The sequence below is a fragment of the Pseudorca crassidens genome, chromosome 8 (genome assembly GCF_039906515.1).
Source record: "Pseudorca crassidens isolate mPseCra1 chromosome 8, mPseCra1.hap1, whole genome shotgun sequence".
Taxonomy (NCBI): domain Eukaryota; kingdom Metazoa; phylum Chordata; class Mammalia; order Artiodactyla; family Delphinidae; genus Pseudorca; species Pseudorca crassidens.
This window is the reverse complement of record NC_090303.1, coordinates 96,843,894-96,852,481: the sequence shown is the minus strand read 5'-3', so window position 1 is coordinate 96,852,481 and position 8,588 is coordinate 96,843,894. Positions and strand designations below refer to the sequence as shown.

At 45.1% G+C, this 8,588-nt stretch overlaps 1 pseudogene; it reads left to right on the top strand.

The window, feature by feature from the left end:
• The first annotated feature begins 300 nt into the window (after window positions 1–300).
• Window positions 301–7,346, top strand: LOC137228751 (peroxiredoxin-5, mitochondrial pseudogene; annotated as a pseudogene).
• The last annotated feature ends 1,242 nt before the right edge of the window (window positions 7,347–8,588 follow it).

The following is an 8,588-nucleotide window of genomic DNA, read 5'->3' as shown; positions in this document are numbered from 1 at the left end:
GACTACTAACTAATCAAGCATTAGAGAACTGGCAAAAGCATGCACCTGTGTAAGAAACAAAATAATAAAATAAGTACAAGGTGGTATGTTTGTTTGGGGCTGAGGGTCCTTATGTGACTGTTGGTACTGGTTCTACATGCAGATATGATTTTATCTGTCAGAGAACTGAAACACCCGTTTCCTACATCCACAAACCCCCAACTGCCTTACCTCTTTCACCACAATCTTTTCTTGATTAAAAAACAAACAAAACAGCAGAAGAGGAAACCGGGCGGGTGGTTGTACGGCTGGCAGGTCTGCATGTCCTGGGCAAAGCAGGAGGTGCCTGGATGTGAGGAGAGTGGACACTTGGGGACCGGTGGTTTCAGAAGCACTCCCACATCCACATTCCTTGGCCCCATCAAGGCGGGAGATGCCATGCCATCGGTGGTGGTGTTTGAAAGTGAGCCTGAAACAAGGTGAATCTAGCAGAATCTGAGGCCAAGGAGGGGGTGCTGTCTGGAATCCTTGAGGCCTTTACCCTCAGCTCTTCCTAGACCCACCTGCCACGGTTTGTGGAGCAGGCTGGGGCTCTGAAGGCTGAGGGGGTCCAGGTGGTGGCAGGTCTGAGGGTGAATGATGTCTTCGTGACTGAAGGGCAGGGACGAGCCCACAACACGAAAGGCAAGGGTGGGCTCCTGGCTGACCCCACTGTGGTCTTCGGGCAGGAGACACATTTGTTACTAGATGATTCCTTGGTGTTTCTCTTTGGGAATTGATGGCTTAAGAGGTACTGCTTGTAACAGAGGAAGGTGAAGTCCATGAATGGGAGCCCATGGCCCAGGCTTCACCTGCAGCCTGGCTGGGAACCTCATCTGTAGCTCTTTGGCCTCTGCCCAGAGGTATTTCTTCTCCCCTTCCCTTTTTCACCTGCCTGACCCAGGCAGAGGGCCTCAAGCCAACCTCAGCTGGAGCCACTCAACTGGTCCCTTAGCCAGATTTCTGCAATAAACACTTCTGATTCAAACAAAGAAAAAACAATTTTTTTTTTTTTAGCTCTGGTTAAAACAGACTCAGTGCTCTAACAATGGATCAGCAGGAGGAAAAAGAAAAGAGAAGCCAATGTCACCTACAGGTGCATTAAAATAATTGTGCTCATCTGAGACACTTAGACTTCTTGTAAACAGATCTGAGCTAGCAATCCCGACATCTCCATCATGGGTAGCCACGGGGATGAACAGCAGTTGACGGTCGTTGAACACCTCAGATTCATTTCGGTGGCTTCCTAGCAGCAGCTGCTGGAATCAGCCAACAAAAGCTGGCTGCAGGAGAAAGCTGATCTATGGAGAATTCACAAGGAATGGAAGTGAAACAGTGTGACCTCTGCAGTTGCTCAAAAACGGAACCAGGTTGCACATGCGGTTGGGCGAGGGCCACTTAAAACTCCAAGGAAGTGGCAGTGAAGACTCGTAAATCTGTGAAGGAAAGTCACTGAGGTTGAGAAATGTCTACTGGGCGATCTGTGCAAGGGTTTTAAAAAAAAAAAAAACAACTTAGTAATTTGTCTTTATAGACATTTATCTTCCTATGTTGGCTGTTATTAGCAGTTGCTTTTGTCTTATTGGCGTCATAAATAAATACGATGATTTCTTTTTTTTTTCTTTTTTAAAGTTTGGTCCCGGAGAGTCTTTATTAGTCCAGAGGATCTCCTTTTACCTAAGTGATAAAGAATTCAAAGGTAGCTGTCTCTTACAGCTCAAGGTTGATGGAACTGGGAGTGCAATCATGGAGCTGGATTCCTTTTGGCAATGGAATGGCAGGGCTCTAGAATAAAAGTAGTCACAGGGTGGCGCTGAACTCTTAGATGCAGGTAGAAATAATTATCATAATAGGCAGCAAGACTAGAAGAGCTATCAAGAAAGATCTGTAGTGACGGTTAATATATCATGGTGTGCCAAGGGACAAAATAAATATTCAGACAATAAGAACATTTCTTGACTTCTAAAACTTAAAAAGATCAGAAGCCAGCACTCAAGACTGATGTACGTTTCTACAAGGGAAAATAAGAATTCACTTAGTTTCCAAACATGAGCCAGTCCTTAGCCACTGACTTTTACTGTGATTTTTTTTTTTTTTTTTTTTTTTCCGGTATGTGGGCCTCTCACTGTTGTGGCCTCTCCCGTTGCGGAGCACAGGCTCCGGACGCGCAGGCTCAGTGGCCATGGCTCATGGGCCCAGCCGCTCCGCGGCATGTGGGATCTTCCCGGACCGGGGCACGAACCCGCGTCCCCTGCATTGGCAGGCGGACTCTCAACCACTGCGCCACAAGAGATGAGCATCAGAAGCACTCCTCAGGCACTTAAATGGACAGCAGTATATACACAGTTTTGCCAGGACTGTATTATCTTCTGCCTTCTGTCATAATGTAGCATGAAGGAATATTCATTGTCTGGAAATTCTGAAGAATCTCACGCTATGTCACTACACTGATGACATCATGTTGAGCGGACATTCATTCTCTGCATGATAATACACTTCCTGAAGACAAAGATGCTTTCATTATTGTCTTTATATTTCTGCACTACTTTGCACAATGTCTTCTGCATCCTGGGGCTCATATGTCCCAGCAATTGCATTCTTGAGAAAATATCCCTTCTTCTATTAAGTGTACAGAAATCTTTGAATTTGAGGATGGGTTTCTTGGTCGGTTGGTAAAGTCTACAATTCTATTCAGCTCTTCAGGTTTCTATATGTGACTATGATCAAGTTCCTTAACATCTTACAACCTCAGCTCACATACCTGCTAGTGTTGGCGGGTCTCCTGCAGAGGCAGGAGGCAGCGGCTACGGCTCACAGAGGGGCCAAGGACACTGGCAGCAGAGGTTCTGGGAAGTACTCATTGGTGTGAGCCCTGCCGGAGTCCACCATTAGCCCCACCAAGGAGCCTCAATATGATGATTTCTGAACTATTTCTAAATAAATGCTTCTGTGTTGCTGGATTGTCTTTCCTCCACGTAATCATAATATTGGCCGTTTAGAATAGATTTGCTTATAAAAGACAAGCAGTATTGAATTTGTTAATTTCCTCTGTTATGAGGAATCTGAAATTAGCAGTTATTGTCTCCAAGTATACAGTGGTATCTTGGTGACAGCTGCATAAAAACTAGAGTCGACGGGGACGTAATTTTTCCACTGAATTATCTTCATTAAAATAGGAACTTATTAGATGTCCTGACATGCTGCCCAGATCCTCCTCCAGGTATAAAGGGCCCATTCTCTAAGCTGCTGGAATTGTCGCTGCCTGATGACAGCCCACGCTGTCAGCCTCAGCTGACTAAAGCTGCCTGTCCCAAGAATAAGCCCCCTTTCGGAGTATGCCCGCACTCAAAGATTGGTCAGAGGGTAGAAATGGAGATTCCCTAGAAAGGCCCATTCCCCTAGTCCCAACTCTGGACCGCTCTAAAGGGCCATCCCAACTGCAAACCTCCCCTGAAATCAGCTGAGACTGCTGAAATCGCATCGCTACTCAAATAGTCCCTCCTCCCTAAACTTCTTTCTTTCCTCCCTTCCTTAGGTATGGACCTCATGAGTCCCCCCACACACACACATAAATGCCCTGCACGGTAATCTCATTCAGAGTCTGCTTCCCAGGGAACCCAACCTGTGACAGTTTATGCCAGGCAAGGTCCATAACATAACAGCAAATGCTAAGAGATTTGGGAGCTGGGTCACCCACCCCTGGATGGCAAGAAGGACCCCACCAGTGGTAGCTGGGGCACAGATAGCTCTGGGCAAAAGGTGTCCCTGTGATTGTTAAAACTTTTGCTGGTGGCATACTGTTGGAAGGAAAGGTATTAGCTGATACAGTATATCAGCGTTTGAGAAATATGGGAGGAGTAGTAGCTCTAAGGACGATGGACCCAAGTGGCTATTACTAAGTATAATTGACATTTTCAAAAAGGTGAACACAATGCTGAATGTATTGATCAGTAATTTAAAATTGTGTGAAGACCAGAATGCCTCTTTGGTTGCAATATAAAGGAGCTCTTGTCCACAGCAAAAGGACAAAAAAACCTGAGAACCCGACGAAGGACTTAATTGTAAGAGTAGCCAAGCTCTAAAGAAGGTTAAATTCCCAACAAAGGCGGGTCTTTTCGAAACGGAGCAGGGCCCTCCCGTGGTCCTCGCCCCCCATGTCCTCCACCTGCCTTTTGTCTATGAAAAAAACTTTAGCCAAAGAATAAGTTTAATCAGAGAAGTGAGAAAATGCAGAAACGAAGGAAAACAGTCCAGCAAGACTAAATAATAGTAGTTTAGTCACTAGGCAGAGTCAAGGACCTTTAGTTCCTCCTCCGAGGCTGTAGATAATATCCTGAGCCCTATCCTGTGAGCTGTCTTGTAAACACTGAAACCCCCATCAGGTGGACGAAGTTAGCTACATGATGAGCAGACTATAGCCATGACATAAATGGCACAATTCTGAGAATTGGCCTCAAGGAAATGGGAACGAACCGACCCTGGAACGGTACTTAATCAAGATGACGCTGATGAGACCACTGCGCGACCCATTTCAAGATGACAGTCGGTGCTGATGGTGCTGTTTCTGCATGTAGCCCCCTCCCTCCATATATAAAAGCTCTTGCCCCCTGATTGTCAGTGGGGGGGAGTCGGCCTTTGGACAGGAGTCTGCCCCGCCCTCCCCTCTGGCCCCCTGGTTGCTGGCATCCAGGCATCCGAAATAAAGCAAACTTTCCTTTCCACCAACCTTGCCTCTTTATTGGCTTCTGAGCGGCGAGCAGCCGGACCCCACTTGGAGTTACATTTTGTGGAAAGGACAGAGCCCTGGTTGGGAAAGAATGGGCTTTCACGGGGTTGATGGCCCCAAAGTCTGGAATCTTCAAATGTTCCTAAACCCTCTGAATTGCAAAAGTGGTCCACTCTCCCCTCGCTCCTCCCATTTAAAGGAGAAGCAAGCACTAGCCCTTGCTTAAAGAAGGGGACAGAGGGTCCCTCTCAAGGTGACATGGCCTCTCCTCAGGATCTGTCCCCACCATCCCTCCTGGTCAAAAGGCCAATAACTGGTGGTCAACCAGAATGTAAGCTGGCCGGGGGAGAGTTTCTTCTCTCCTATTTAGCATTATCAAGCAAACACAGCCAGTAGAAGGCAAAGATCACCAGACTGATGAACTTGAGATTCTAGCTCTCTTCTCAGCTCTGCTAGTGCCCCTCTGGTGTGACCTTGAACTGTGACCTCAGTCTTTTCATTTATAAAATAAGGGATTTAAAATCAGATAAGACACCTGAGTTTGGTCACAGACACATCATCTAGGTACATGAATACACACCTTCTCCAGGGGAGCCTTGAAAGACGGCGGTGGTGGAAACACTCCCAAATGGCAGAGCGTCAGGCACCTGCTCATTCACTCGGTGTAGAAAGAGAAGTGGTCCAAGGTGTGTGTGTGTGTGTGCATGTGCGTGCGTGTGTGTGTGTGTGTGTGTGTGTGTGTGTGTGTGTGTGTGTGTGTATTCAGGGTCAGTGGCAAATGGAGCACGGCAGTAGAAGGTGGATGGGAGGCAGAATTCTAAGTTACCACCCACAATTTCCCATCCCTCACCGCGTGTATACACCCTGCAAAATCCCCAGTACTGTGGATATGATGGATTTTACTCACGTGATTAGGTTGTGTTACATGGCGCAGTTGACTGCAAGATGAGGAGGTTATTCCAGGTGACCTGCCTCATCACAGGAGCCCTAGAAAAGCAGACGACTGTCTCTGTGGTAGCAGAAGGGGAAATCAGAGGTTTAAAGCACAAGAAGGATGTGATGGGTGTTTGCTGACTTGGAGATGGAGGGGAACACGTGGCAAAGACTACAGATGGTTTCTAGGAGCTGAGACCAGTCCCTGGTTGACAGCCAGCGAGGTAACTGGAACCTTTCTTACAACAGCAAGGACAGAATTGTGCCAACAGTAAGAATGACCCTAAAAGCAGATTTTCCCCCAGAGCCTCTAGACAAGAACTTAGCCTCACTGACCATGACTTCAGCCTTGTGATATTCTGAGACATGCCAGACTTCTGACCTACAGAACTGTGATCTCTGGGTATTGTTTTAAGTCCCTTGGTTTATGGTCATTTGTTTTGCAGCAACAGAAAACTCACCTGAGGTGTTTCCTTTTACGGGGGTCACAGTTCTGGGATGCTTAAAGTTCAATGACCAAAAACAGTTGCCACATATATTTTGTTCATTTTTATAGTTGTTTGAAGCAGGAGGGTAAATGTGATACTGGTTATACCACCATGGCTGGAGCCGGAGTCACTTTTCTGTTTTAAGCAAGCATAAAATGCTAGACTCAAGTCAGGAATAAAGTTCGTCATTCAATCTCCCCAGGTCTAGTATTTGTGATGGGATAATAGAGAAATCAAGCTCTTAGGTAAGACTTTGGAGAAAATGACATTGAGTAAAGCGAACATCATTCTGGCTAAGCTGTACACAAATATTCTTTGCACGGTTAACTGAGTGACGGGTATACACAGAAGTGAGTTCAGTTTTAAAGTCATGATAACGTCCCCCTAGGGACAGGTAATCCCTTTGATAATCACATGCAGCTAGAGTTAGATATTTTAGTCCTGACATTCTTCCTCAATAGCCTTGTCTAAAGCCACCTCTTCTGGTCTAAAGTTTTCCTTCTGTTGAGTCCCACACCATCTTTGTTCCCTCTGTCAGGTTCCCTATTATATAAATGATCATAACTTCTCAGATTCCCTGAATTCTTATTTTGAGTCCTGTCATTAAGATTTATATTCTACGTATTCTACCTTCCAAAAGTCTGCTGTTTAGATTCCTGTCTTAATTATTCTCCCCTTTGATCTTTGTTTCTTTTTCTTTGCATCAATGTCAAAATTCTTCTGTATGACCAGGAGGTGACCCTTTCTTGTCTCTGAAAATGGAAGATGTATTGTCTTCCTCGCTGTGGATGCTACAATATTTAAAATTATCCTCCAGAAAACCCATCCACATTTACTGTGCACCCAAATAAAAGAAAAAGGAAAATAACATTTGGTAAATGTGGTCTGTAGTAAGATAAAGTCTATTGGTTGACTTTATGTTACTACAACTTGATTGTATTTTTAATGCATTCCCTTAAGAAACTCAAGTAGAAGTGAAGACATATCGACTGAGTAATTTCATAGTCCTTTTCCAACTTCTGCAGGTGGAGGCAATTAAACGCATAGATAAAGATACAAATGCTAATGTATTCTGGTATAGTCGAGGCATCTACAAAACAATTTTTCCTGGAAAATGCCTGTATGAGAACGGGTCACACCATAAGAGCAGACTTCCTGATGTACCAGAAATGTATCTCTGACAAGATTTTTAAGCTCCAGGGACTGTCACAGGAAAATCTTTTGGGTTATTAGTTGTTTATATTCTGATAGTAAAAGATGTTCCCCTGAGACTTAGGAAACTCAGCGTAAGTTGGACATCACAGAACTGGATTCCTCCCCTAACAGATCCTGTCTGTCCTCTCTGAGAAGTCAATCCTTAAGATTCAGGAGGGAAGTGTGAGGAACTGTATATGCACCACTGTATTTTCCCTACAATAAGTGAACTCATTCTTCCTTTTTTAATTTCTTTTGGTACTTTTAGAATTTTATAAACAATCACGCAATTGTAGCTCCATGATACAGACTTTGAAAAGTAGTAGTGATTTCCAATTTATCCCTACATAAGGAAGTTTCTTTAGTGTTTTTACTTAATTATAACCCAATTATACAAATTTGGGAGGCCACATGAGTTTAAAATAAGGAGAAAAAGCCACCAATTTAATTCTAACTGATCCATAGCAGTATTATAAAATGAAATATTCTGTATGCCCTATCTTACTTCCTCACTGCCACCGGTATTAAGTGAAACATACTCAATTTGCCCGCCTGAAACTTTGTTTTGACAAAGTTCAGAGAGAAGGGACACTTTGCCTTAGCATTTGATGGTGAGCTGCCAGTGCTTAGACAGGGAGGAACGCATGCCATGGGGACCAAGACGGTAAGGTCTAGACACGCGGAGAGGGAGGGAGAAGTAGGAATTCCAGAAATGGTAGGTTCATAGGAAGGCAATATTGACTCACTATCTGGGAGAAGGGGAATTAGCACGAGGAAGACCAACCTGCTTACTAAGAGCATCAGGATGCACGACGTGGGCAACTGCACAGAATGGTACCTGCAGAAGAGCTCCCTGAACAGCTAGAGGAGTGTGTGTGTGTGTGTGTGTGTGTGTGTCTGTGTGTGTGTGTCTGTGTGTGTGTGTGTGTGTGTGTGTTTGGGGGTGTCCAGTCCGTGCTCTGCTCATGAAGCTGTGTACCCGGCTTGGGACTGCCTTCATCTGAAGGAGAGGGTGTCTTCAGATTCATCCTGGGACACCCTCTCAGGAGGCATGCCTTGTCCTCTCCTCCTTCCAGCCCCCTTCCCCTCTCCTTTTCTTCCTTCTGTCTTTCCTTCCTTCGCTTCCACCTCCCCCTTGGCTGTCTCCTTTCTCAACGCCCTTTCCTTCCTTATTTGCCCTCTGAATGCTAAAAAGAACGTTCTGTAGATATGCCAAGAAGATGAATTTG